The sequence below is a fragment of the Astatotilapia calliptera genome, chromosome 12, assembly GCF_964374335.1.
Source record: "Astatotilapia calliptera chromosome 12, fAstCal68.1, whole genome shotgun sequence".
Classification (NCBI taxonomy): Eukaryota; Metazoa; Chordata; class Actinopteri; order Cichliformes; family Cichlidae; genus Astatotilapia; species Astatotilapia calliptera.
This window is the reverse complement of record NC_137433.1, coordinates 5204845-5217746: the sequence shown is the minus strand read 5'-3', so window position 1 is coordinate 5217746 and position 12902 is coordinate 5204845. Positions and strand designations below refer to the sequence as shown.

The following is a 12902-nucleotide window of genomic DNA, read 5'->3' as shown; positions in this document are numbered from 1 at the left end:
GGCTTCTACGACTGCACATGACATCTTTGACTGGGTGGTGTTGTTTCTTTTTATTGTTGGTGGAATAGTGTCTGGTGCTCGTGTATCATTGGCCTGGAATCATTGCCTTTGCAAAGCAACAGCTTGCTATTAAAATAAAAAAAAGGCTGTCATCTTTAACCACATGAATAAAGCAAGGTCCCTGTAGTACTCAGGTTTTAATGAGCAAAAAAATACATATGCACGGGGCCTTTGACTTGTGATAACAACAGGGAATGTAGTTCTATTTCAGTGACTTAAAGTGGTCAACAAAACTCAACCCTGCCTGCTGTTTTTTTTCCTATGTCACTCTCTCTCCTCTCTCTTTCTCACACACAGCACACACACTGTAGTCACACAAGTGCAGCTTCTATAAATAGCAGGGAAGAGTAGGCGAGCGGGGGCTGGGAGTGGCTTTTACTGGGAATATGATCGATTAAAAAGCAATTTGCTCCTCCGCTTGGCCCCTTCACTCCTAAATGACAACCCCCAACCCCTCCCCCCTCCATATGATGCTGTCTTTCCATCCCCACCCCACGCGCACAACCGCTACTCCCAAGCCTAAGCCTCGGTCACAGTCTGATGGGCACCATGAAAGCGACCAGCCAGAAACATCTGAACAGCCCCTGCTGGTCTCAGAGAAAGTTGAAACTTTGTTCTAACATACAGAATATTTGAGCAAACTTAAACACAGGCAGGAGGACACACTAAAGGACACTTCACTCCATAATCCATTTCACAAAATCCCTCTTTTGGTTCTGAGGTGCTATTTTTGCATATCGATTACTCCAGTCTGCACTGATCAGGAATAACATTATGACCACATGCATAATATTATGATGGTTCCCCTTTTGCCTCCTAAACCCCACTAGACCACTGAAGGTGTGTTTTGGTATCTGGCACCACCATCTGGCAACAAATACTTTAAGTTTGAAAGCTCAGGGGTTGGACCTCCATGAATAGGACTTGTTTGTCCAGCACATGCCACAGATGGTTGATTGGATTGAGATCTGAGGAATTTGGAGGCCAAACAGGTCAAACTTTTTGTTGTGCTCTGCAAAATGGCTGTGCATGGTCTACAACAACACTAAGATACGTGGGACGAGTCAAAGTGATCCACATGGAAGGCAGGATCCGAAGTTTCTCAGCTGCCCAAAGCATCACACTCCCTTCTTTCTACAGTGCGGTCTGGTTCCAGGTATTCCCCAGGTAAGCAAGGCACCCAGCTATCCGTGTCATTTAAAAGGAAATGTGATTCATCAGAACAGGCCACCTTCTCCCTTTGCTCTGTGGTCCAATTCTGAGGCTCACGTGCCCGCTGTTTACGCTTTTGGCAGTGGACAGGGTTCAGCATGAGCACTCTGACTGGTCCGAGGTTATGCAGCCCCACACACAACAACCTGCGATGTCCTTTGTATTCTGACACCTTTTTATCAGAACCAGTTCATCTCTTGGATTGGGTCGTACAGGCCACTCCCCTCCAGAGATGGGCAGTAACGCGTTACTTGTAACGCGTTACTGTAATCTGATTACTTTTTTCAAGTAACGAGTAAAGTAAGGGATTACTATTGCAAAATCGGTAATTAGATTACCGTTACTTTCCCGTAGGAACGCTGCGTTACTGCGTTACTAAAACCGTGATTTTTTTTTTGCGAGAATGTCTCATGACAGTGACGTAAGCAAGTGCGACGTTGGTGACAGCAGCTGTGTGCAGATCAACAGTGCATCACATATCGAGTGCGGGAGAGAGTATGAGCGTGCAGCGTTTAAAGTGTGGAAGTACTGACCTTACTTTGAGTTTGATTCCATAAAAAGTGACAAAAACATTAGCGTCCATCGTGCGTGGGAAGAAAACTTCTTTTTACAGCGAAAAAAACCCCTAAACTTCCAAACAAGCACCGAGTAGCTACGACGTGATGGGAAACTCACAGAGACACTCGCGCGGATTCTTCAACTGACCGCAGCACACCTACACCAGGGTAACCCTCCGCCTACCCTGCTCCTGCTTTACAGGTGAAAATAGAGCAAAAGGACCGCTGAGTCTTTGACTTTATTTATTTTCTGCTGTGTTTTACTTGCATCTGTTTGAAAGAGTGAGTGAAAACACAAAAAATATTTTATTTTATGTGCTGGAATGTGTAGAAAATAGGTTTAAATGTTAAACTAATTTCTTCCAGTCAGAGAATGTTGCATATGATTAAATGTTTTGCTTGATGCATAAAGTTAAAAGATTAAAACTAATAAAACAAGTTAAAAAAAGAGACTTTTCCATTTGATTACATTTTGTATGATGGATTATGCAGAAAAAGTAGAATTGGGCTGAAAGATCTATCACTTTATCACCTCTTCAGGTTGTAAATCGTGTTTTTAAAAAGTAACTAAGTAACTAAGTAACTAAGTAATTAATTACTTTTGAAAATAAGTAATCAGTAAAGTAACGGGATTACTTTTTGGGGGGAGTAATCAGTAATTAGTTACTGATTACTTTTTTCAAGTAACTTGACCAACACTGCTCCCCTCATGCGTCATGACCCTGTCGCTGGTTCACCACTGGTCCTTCCATGCTTGTGACAGCACCCACCTCTCAGCAGAGCTGCAGTGTTAGCTTGCTGCACATGTCTTCTGGTTGACAGACATAGCAAAGAGAAAACAGCTCCTACATATAAATCTTCACATTGAGATTTGTAGATTTTTTTTTTTTTTAATTAACCTGTTCATAATTTTTGCAAAGCACAAATCCTGCAGAATGCTTTTGGATGCTCTTTATTTTCTGGCACCAGAAGGCAATCGAGAAACACGAACGGTTCACACCAAACTAAGTTAATTACTCTGTTTCAGGGTACTCCTTCAGGTGCATTGCACTAACACCTGCTATGCTACAGTACAACACGCAGTTTATTCGACTGAATGGTGTAAAAGAAGATCTCCTTATGTCAGACTATGTCTATCCTCAGAATTAGAAACAAATATAACTTTAATAGATTCTTCTTGGGAGTGGACCCGCTCTCTCGAGAACACATTTCACTCTTAAAATTACTTCTGAAAAGGTTTCCAAACAGTTGTTAAATCATTTTAAAAAAATGTTTTTTAGATTACTAAAATTTAAAATGTGCTGCTTGTCAGTTTTGTGTGACTGTAAACCAAACAAACTTTGACCCTCTGAAATATTATGATGTAATTTTACATTTCTAGGCTTTTTTACAATCTTCTTACATTGTACAGTTTAAATTATCTATCAGCTGGTTGTCGCGGATTAATCATTAAAAATTATGGTCTAAAGAGGCTGAACAGTATAGAGTCTGTAATACAATCCCTGGATTCCACAAATACTATGTGTATGAGATCACCTGTTGGAAATAGCGGCAGGAGTGAAGATAAAATGGAAGAAGGGCATAGAGGAGAACAGGCAGCAGAGTCTGGCTGGTCGTGAGGAGACTGTGTGGCCGGCTTTGGAGAACTGATCCATTGGTTATCTTGCTGTCAATATTAACAGAATACTTCAAAGAGAAACAATTATTTCAATAAATCTTAACAAAACATTTTAAACTACTTCATCAGGTACATCTGTTCAAAAGCTCTAACTCAAATATGCTATCAGCCAATTAAATGATAGAAATTGATTGCATTTAGGCCTGCAGATGGCCAATAAAACCTACTGAAGTGCAAAGTAAGCATTAAAATGAGGAAGAAAGGTGATTTAAGTAACTTTGAATGCAGCATGGTTGTTGGAGCCAGTGTGCTCTGAGTATTTCAGAAACAGCTGATCTGCTGGGATTTTCCCACACAGTCATCTCTGAGGTTTACAGAGGTCTGAAAAAGCAAAAAACGTCAGTTCTCTGAGAGAAAAAGTCTTGTTGATGCCAGAGTACAGAGACGAATGACCAGACAGCTTCAAGCTGATAAGAAGAAAACAGTAACTCAAATAACCTCTACAATCAAGGTATGCACAAGAACATCTGGAGATGGACTGCAGCAGTATTCATGTCGGTTAAAAAAAAGCTAAGGGTAAAATTAACAATGACTAACACTGGGCAGTGCTGATTTTCTAACACTGGAATATTTATAATAATAATGGCATTTATATAGTGCTTTTCGGGGCCCTCAAAGCACTTTACAATTCTACTATTCATTCACTCTCACATTCACACACTGGTGGAGGCTACAGTTGTAGCCACAGCTGCCCTGGGGCAGGCTGACAGAAGCGAGGCTGCCATATCGCGCCATGGTGGCAGGTGAAGTGTCTTGCCAAAGGACACAACGACCGAGACTGTCCGAGCCGGGGCTCGAACCGGCAACAAGACGAACTGCCAACTCTTTGAGTCACGATCGCCCCGATTGAGTTATTTTCCAGTGTTAGAAAATCAGCACTGCCCAGTGTTAGTCATTGTTAATCTTCAAAACTGACTAGGTTACTTTTAAAAATATAACACTGTCAAAAGTGTTCATTTAACACTCAACAGTATTATATTTAACACTCAGAGGAGTGGACCCATATACACACTCTCTAGTGTTAATTTAACACTGGAGATTTTGCTGTGTACCAAGGGTTCAGGCTGCTGGTAGTGGTGTAATGTTTTGAATCCCACAGCCTACCTGAGTATTGCTGCTGGCCATGTCCTTCTTTTTATGACCACAGTATTTCCATGTTCTCATATCTGCTTCCAGCAGGATAATGCACCGTGCAACAAAGCGCTAATCATCTCAAACTGCTATCGTGAACATGATGATGAGTTATCTGTAATGAAATAGGCTTCACGGTCACTTGATCTCAGTCTAATAGTGCACCTTTGGGATTTCTGGAACAGGAGGTCATGGATGTGCAGCTGAGAAAACTGCTGTAACTTTGTGATGCTATTGTTGTTATGGATCGAGGTCTCTGAGTAATGTTTCCAGCACCTTGCTGAATCTATTTAATGAAGGTTTAAGGCACCTTTGAAGGCGAAACTAGGACCAACCTGGTATTAGACAGGTGGACCTAATAAAGTGACCAGTGAGTTTATGTATTAGCCCAAGCAACAGCACAGGTGGAGATTATACGGCTAAAAACACACAGTGAATAACACTAACAAGAATTTTCTTGAAATTTGGCTTCATCAGATAAAGAGTGGTCAATTCTGAACTGAAAATATCAACCATAAACAAGCCAACAACCTCCTAAACAGACCATGAATGTGGTACACAGGGAGACAAGAGTCGTCACATCTTTGATTTCTCAATACAGGCTTCAAAGCTGCAGCTCATCCACTTTTCTGGCCTTTCAGAAAAACTTGCAAAGATTATCCTCACTGTCTGCTGCTCTTGGTCACTGCAGGGCTTTGCTTCATGCTTAGGGAAGGTTAGCCAAGGCTGACAGATGACGTAATCTAACGTGGAAGTCATTAGGAGAGAGGTCTGGCTTCTTTATCAATGGCAGTACCCCTCACACACACACTGGGAGGGGTGGGGAGTTAACAGGAGTGATTCTGTCCAGACTGCTCATGCTCCCACATGCAGTGTTAGGAAGCCTAATGAATAAATCCATGCCAAAGTCGTAAACATTGCTCATTTTTTATGTTAAGGTATCATTTATCATTTTTAGCATGTGCTACTCTTCACTAACCTCCTTCAGTTCTGTGCAAGTAAAACAGTAGTTTGACAGGTTGGGAAATATTTGTTTCCCCCCAGTGTTTAGTCTTTAAGCTGAGCTAAGCTAATGCTTTCTAGCCCCACAGGTCGTAAACAGATGGATGAATGATAATCTCATTCAAGTGTACGATTTAAACTCTTCACTGTTTCTATAGACTAACAAATGAGGAAGCCTCAATGCATCACTTATGTAACGGGTGCTGGACTATAATGCCCCAAACAGTAGCCTTTAACGATGTCTTCTGTTACTGAATCAGTGACCTTGCATGGTTTACCGTAGGTCACATGACTTCAATGCTAATGGGATGAAGACATATAGATGGGGGGCTGCAGTGGTCTTAATAGATTTCAACAGGGGGAAACAACTAGAATGTAAAGGATCTTTGCAGTTGGGGGGAAGGGAGTAAATCCATCAGACCCACTTGTATTTTAACCCATTCTCACTCTCTGACTGTTATTCATATGCATGCTAATAATAAGGAACAGTTTCTAAAGCCCAGGTAGAATAGATTTTTCTCCAAAATTACTCAGCTGAGGCACAATGAAAAACTCGTAAAACTGCCTCAAAGGCTGAATTCAATGGTTTTGAAGTGAAAAAGTTTCAGTCGTGACTCCCATCACTGTGGAAAAATGACTCTCTGTAGACTACAGATTCTTAAATTACGGAACAAATTCAATACAGGTACTTTTGACTTTATGACCTCTTGTCTCCCGCTCCATCTTCACACATAAAATGTTCTTTTATCTTCGCTACATGGATTAATAAAAAGCAATTTGCTTCTGTTGCAGAAAATCCTTAAAATACTCATTTCAATTTTCTGTTCTTAAAATTAACTTCTTACGTAACGGCCTGATTTTGATCCCACTGTCAATGTAAAAATAATGCCTCTTCTTTTTTTTTTTCCAATCGGTCTAACAGCAACTAAAGAAAATTACACCCTGGCCCCATAAGTGTCGAACCTCGCATCCAAACAGTTTGTAAAACGAATACTGCCAGAGACAACTGTGCACTTGATATGATTTTAAAACCAACATTCCCTTGTTAGGGCTTATGGATTGGCCATTCTCAACTCTCCCTTACACCAACACACACACGCACAGCTTTCTCTGGCACGAGTAACGTGTCAAACAATAGTTGCCAAGTCTGCTGCCTGCAACAAAAGATGGAAAGAATTAGAGAAATGGAAATGGTGATTCAACACTGTTATGAAAACCGGAGCACAGTGTGCTATGAAAGAGTAAAAATCCATTCACACAGACTTAATATGCCATTGAATCTCATCACTGCCCCGGCCCCCCTATCTGCAGCACTCACAAATGTTAAACATTATGCACTGTATTATCCCAAGGTTTTTACACACACACACACACACACACACACACACACACACACACACACACACACACACACACACACACACACACACACACACACATTTACGATTTGGTATTTAAATGCAAGGTCATCCCTACTAATTGTCCTAAAAGCTGCAGCCAAACATAAATAATATCAACAAAAGATTATAACCCAGAACAAAAGTCATCATTACTTCTTGACCTCGCTTGAAAAATCTATACTCTGCTCACAATAGCAGACATATTGCACCAAAAAACCCCAATAAAAAAGTGCAAGCTGATATCGTGTCCCAAACACTTTGCAAATTCAGTGCATTTTGTTCCATTTATATCCTCCTCTCTACACCACACCTTTTCTTTAACATCCAACAAAGTTACACTTTACTGACTTCTCCCAAAGGAAAGTGCAAGTGCAGAACTTTCTGACATCAAGCCTTCAGCCATATAGCTGACTCTGGAAACCATCCAGCAGCTGTAAATACCTGTGCAGAAACAGCAGCGAGCACTGCAACGCTACAGAGATTGGTATTCAGAAAAAATGTAAACAAACCACGCTGGGCCAACTCATGTTAGATTAGCTCTGTGGTGCAGCAGTTAAGTAAACTGGCAAAAGCTGCTCTGCAAATCGAATGATAGAGTATATAACACACACATATAGATATTATATATATCTTTTGTTATTTTTAAGTAGACTTTGTAGCAGAGGACAAGGCGAAGGCTGTCAGGATGTAAACAAAGAGAAAAGAGCGAAGCAGCAGAAAGAAGGCAGAGTGACAGAAATCGGGCCCAGCAGCTCAAAGTTAGCTGTGAAATTTTATCCTTTCAGGACCGACTTCCTTTGTAGCAAAGCAGCCCAAACCGGACTGTAACATATGACAGAAGATGCATTGCAAGGGTTGTCAAACTCTTGATGAACGCATAGGACGTTTCTCAAGTAATGAGCCTCAGAATGGCCAGAACACACCAGTGCACACATGCAAACAGACCAAGACCCTGTTATTTTGTTCAGTCTAACATCACTCCTCCACAGCAACACAGAGCTACCCTTGCCTGTTTGCAAGCAGAGGAATATATCTTGTTGGTGTTATATCACACACATTAACTCTGTTTTAAATGGTTTTGCAGGCTACCACATGAGCGAAGCTGAGAGATTCAAACATGAATCGTGGAAGATAAAGATAGAAACTACCAACAGTGAGGGGGAGAGCAGAGAACAACGATATGAAATAAAGATACAGAGAGGATGAAGGAAGTGTTGATGGGGATTTAGGGAGCAGCAGTGGACTTCTGCATCTTGTGGTAGTCCCTCACGAGGGAGTTTTGTGGCAGGCTGGCTGACTGCGCTGCTGTCAAACAGCATCAATGCTCTCCTTCTCTCTGGAAACAAGAGTTGTGGTTGTTTATCCATCCAAATGCAGCAAGACTGCACACTTGCTATCCACCCAAATAAAACTCACATTTGACAAAATCTGTTGTACAGTTAAATATTCAAAACTACTGTATCCCTGACATCAGGAGAGCCAGCTGACTGCACAGATAATGTATTTAAGGCTAAGCCACATCAGCTCTAAAAGTGTAAAGTTAAACCCACAGCCTCAAATCTGCACTACTGACTTACGGGAGAAGAGAGAAATAGAAAGTGCAACACAGAGGACGCTATCATAGGTTTTTAGCTGTGGTCCATCATACAATTTGATTTAATCCTTCTGTGTCCAAGGATAACTGCTTATCTTAATCCTACGAACAAAATGTCAGAGGGAAAATGGCCCAGTGGAGAAAACAGAAAGACAGACTAGAAACACCATGGCTGCCGTATAATTTGGATGCAAAGTGCACTTTCTTGGTGTAAACTATGTGCATTACTATTGCTGAAAATGAAAATTACAAGATTGTGAAGGCAACTGTCATGCTTGCTAATATTTCCATCTTGACTAAACATCTAATACTGAATTCTTCTACAATGAAAATGTCTTCACCATGCATTACAATAACCCTGCAATTCACATGCCTGATCTACTGCTGTTATTTTAAGGTCTGGCTAACTTCTCTATCTTATCCATTTCAGGGTCATGTGGGAGGGCCGGAACCTATCCCAGCTGTCATGGGGCAAGAGGCAGGGTACACCACAGACAGGTGATCAGACTGTCTCAGAGCCAATAAGGACAGACAACCATTCACACTCACATTTACACCTACGGCCAATTTAGAATCAGCAATTAACCTAACTTCACTAACTGTGACTGTGAGAGAGAACCCAAGCTGAAATCCAAATTCCATGCACCACATAAAGCCAGGACCTTAAGTAGCTAATTTCTATTTAAGGAAAACTGGTCCATGGTTCCTTTCTTTACACTGTCTTGCAACCTAGATGGCAACCATGTAGCATGGAAAACATACAACATTCTTCAGCTTTCTGACCACTGTCAATACACAGTGCAGTTATGCATTTTTTCATTTAAAAAAGCAAGTCTAAAGCTGAGTTCAAACAGAGGCTCCCCTGTCACACATCACTTTGAACCACTTTGTTGGTCACTATTGGACATTTCAAGCTTTGGTTGAGAAGTCATTCCTCTAATGTATTTACCAGCATCCTGTGCCTCCTCATTGGGAGTCATCTCAATTGTTTATCACATTGTTGAGAAAAAGTTTAAGTCAGAACCCTCCCACTTCACAACACCATCATTTTTTCCACCCAAATATCATTGACTATCTGTGGTCTCGGGTAACCATATCACCTTGAATAGCTTCCTGTGTGGCCTAAGTGCAGAACTGCATGACCCCAGCCATGGCAGTTATGCTACCACACTTTCAAAATTACAGTATTTTTCAAACAGGCTGTGTTACACCAGGATTTCACCCATCAGTGCTGAGGTCTTCTGCTCATCAGTGAACACCAACTTCAAACTAGAGCATAACTTGAAATGCAATCTATCTGCATATCTGCATGCAATCTATTAAGCATACATGGATGAACGGGTCCAAATATTCACAGTTACTGTTAAGATACCTCATTGGCTAAATGCAGGCCAACAATATTGCAGATGCAAATTGCATCAGAGTGATGACGTTTGTATTAAAGGCTAACAAAGGCAAACAAAAATGTGTTTGTCTCTAATAGGCAAACTCTTTCTAACTGATTTTAAACACATTTTTGGATTTTCTGCATTTCTGCTGCTTCTCTCTTACAAGGCGTTTATATCAGTCATTCACTGGGAAACATAATATGGGCGTCCAGTCTGCTAATGTGTCCTTCGGCAAGTCATTAGATTTCCACAATGTCAACTGCAGGTGACTCTCACATCTGACCTTTAACAGAAGCTGCCATAGCGAGTGAAAGTGCTTTTCATTAACTGGAATCTTATGTGATTAACAACTTGCCAGGAAGTTGACTGCTTCCGATTAGACTGGGTACAATTTGGAGTAATTTGTCTTGCTGTTTGCCATTGTTGTCCCCTCCCCACCTCTTACATTCACCATTTACAGGAAGTAAGCATTCATGCTTTGATTAACAGCTCCTCTCACATGTGGATGCACAATGTGGTGCCTGAATTCAACACACAATAGACGAAAATCACGCTTTCTTTTTTCTCTTTTTTTCTTTCACCCTGCTGGTAGCCACATGGTTCTGCTGCTATTCACTGCCTGATTAGAGAAAAATGATTTATTTTACCTTGACTACCAATCATGTTACAGCGCCATATGGCAAACGCATTACATAATTGCTTGCTGATCGATTTCGCCAGCAGCTCAGGTGTTTGACTTTTCTGCTTTAACATATGGCAAAATAAGGGTGCTGTGGTTAACATGAACTGAAATTCTGCAGCTCTCCAGCTCACATACTTCTCATTTGCACATATACGCACAGCTCAGCTTACTTCAGAGCTTTGTATCTCTTAGTAGGTGCGTGTGCACCGCTGTGGCTAATTCATCTCATTGCCTACAATCTTTTAAACAACAGGGAAGCAGAACAAGTGACTGTCAACTGCAAAGTATCGTACAGTAAACCAGACGTAGCCCCTGGAAAAGCTGCTCTGTTGTCTCCAGCAAGAAGGGGATAAAACATAAAACATAATGCGAGCCACTTAATTTACGATGGTGAATTAATGGGTGCTGACAAGCTCAATAATTTTTCAGACGCAACAGATAACAGTTATAATCATCAGCCACGGAATCAGGTAGTCAGTGAAGAGACAGGGTGTGTGTGTGTGTGTGTGTGTGTGTGTGTGTGTGTGTGTGTGTGTGTGTGTGTGTGTGTGTGTGTGTGTTCAATATTGCATTCTGGCCAAAGCAGGTCCCCATTAATGGCGGACCTTGCGAGTTAATGTGATATTGTTTAGTTTATTACCGTCCAATGTCTGCCAGGACCCAGACTACAGAGAGCTGGGTCAGAGCCAGCACTTGCTCCTTCTCCTCTCTGCGCCTTAACAAAAACACGTACAGCACAAGAATCTTTTCCTGAACCGACTGCACTGTCAGAGTACAAGCTGTAGCCATGCTCAGCCTGTACTGAATACCTCTGCACTGACCATTCATTGCACCGTGATTCATTAGCCCCAGTCGTTTAAGCCACTGATAATCACTTTTTACATTGTTGATGGATTAACAATAAAAAAAAAAGATTTTAAACGAGAATGTTTTTAACAAAGTGAGATCCAGAGCATGCATCCTGTGGTAGGTGCATGATTTCATTAGGGATTTGAATGGTGCTTCACTCCAATAAGCTGAAACCATAAACAACACAGAATTTCTCTGGGCATTGACAGCAGGGCGGTCACACAGGAAAACACGCTACCTCGTCTGATAACTTGTGTTATACAAACAGCATGTTTCAGTGTCTCTTACTCTTTCTCTATTAGTGAGATAGTCGATGTTGTGGGAGAGCACAGCTGCCCTCTATGGGTGTGAAAACATACTTCCAACCTCCTGGCAGAGAGGCAGCCCTGATTTCTTCTTCTGCTGCTGCTGCTGGATCATGGCTGGAAGAAACAGAGAGGTGCTATTGTCAGAGCTGAGGTGTTTAACACTAATTAGACGGCTTATCTTGCTAAATTTGCGTCAAACATCGCTCCAACAGCATGGAGACATTTTTGTTAAAGGAGGATTTCTAGGCACAGTACAACCTATTTGGCTCACTTGGAATGTGAAGCATCTCTCATCTGTTCACATCATTTTTTTTATGCTTGTAGAATATACCTCCCACCCCACCTCAGCCTGCACTCCTCCTGTATCTCTGGCTTTTGAATTCCATACTTTTGCATGCCAAGTTCAATACAGCACAAGGAAAGGCTGTGTTTTTCTTTGCTCTCTCCTCTGTGCCCCATGCTATCTGAGGACACAAACCATAAACAACAAGGTGGAAACACACAGGACTGTTCTGGCAACAGATTTTATAGAGCGGGCCCAAACAAATGAGGTCTGCATGTACGCTGACTGAGCTTCAAAGAGCGTGTGGAGGCCGCAGTTCATATTTCCAAGCCAGCTGGCCTCTCTCTGCTGCACCACAGAGACCTCTGGAGATGTAGGAAGCATGCTGCTCTGAAGGAAAACTGTGCATGAATCCTTCCAGCCACTCAGAGGCCTTCTCCCTGATCACATTCAACATGTTGTGATCTGTGATCCAGCAAAGACATGAGAGGATGAAAGGAAGACGTAAGATCTCCGACTCTGAAAACATTCATTATCATGTCAAAGCCGGTCAAGTTGTGGTTTTAAGAGAAAATATGCGGTTCTTTTTGCCAGGAAAAACACTTCCAATGGCAGTCGATTCTGGAGGTCTTAGTGAAAACGAAAGAATAAGACTGTAGCTCGTTTTTCAGTTTTGAATGTTCCTGTTTCCAGTGCTACTCTTCCACTGAAAGTTGCTGGTTTGGGAGCAATTTCAATAGTCAGGAGCTCACTCTTGC

General features: G+C 41.6%; 1 protein-coding gene across 10 annotated transcripts in view; it reads right to left on the bottom strand.

Annotated features, from left to right (window-relative positions):
* The window catches only part of arvcfb (ARVCF delta catenin family member b), a 271659-nt gene that overhangs the window by 215305 nt on the left and 43452 nt on the right, over positions 1–12902 (bottom strand). Inside the window, exon 2 of one of the 10 annotated variants that reach the window (XM_080308753.1) lies at positions 11913–11975. The exons of the other annotated variants lie outside the window; for them this stretch is intronic. The gene's annotated coding sequence lies outside the window, so the exon portion shown is untranslated. The remainder of the gene's footprint in view (positions 1–11912; positions 11976–12902) is intronic. 10 annotated transcript variants of the gene reach the window in all.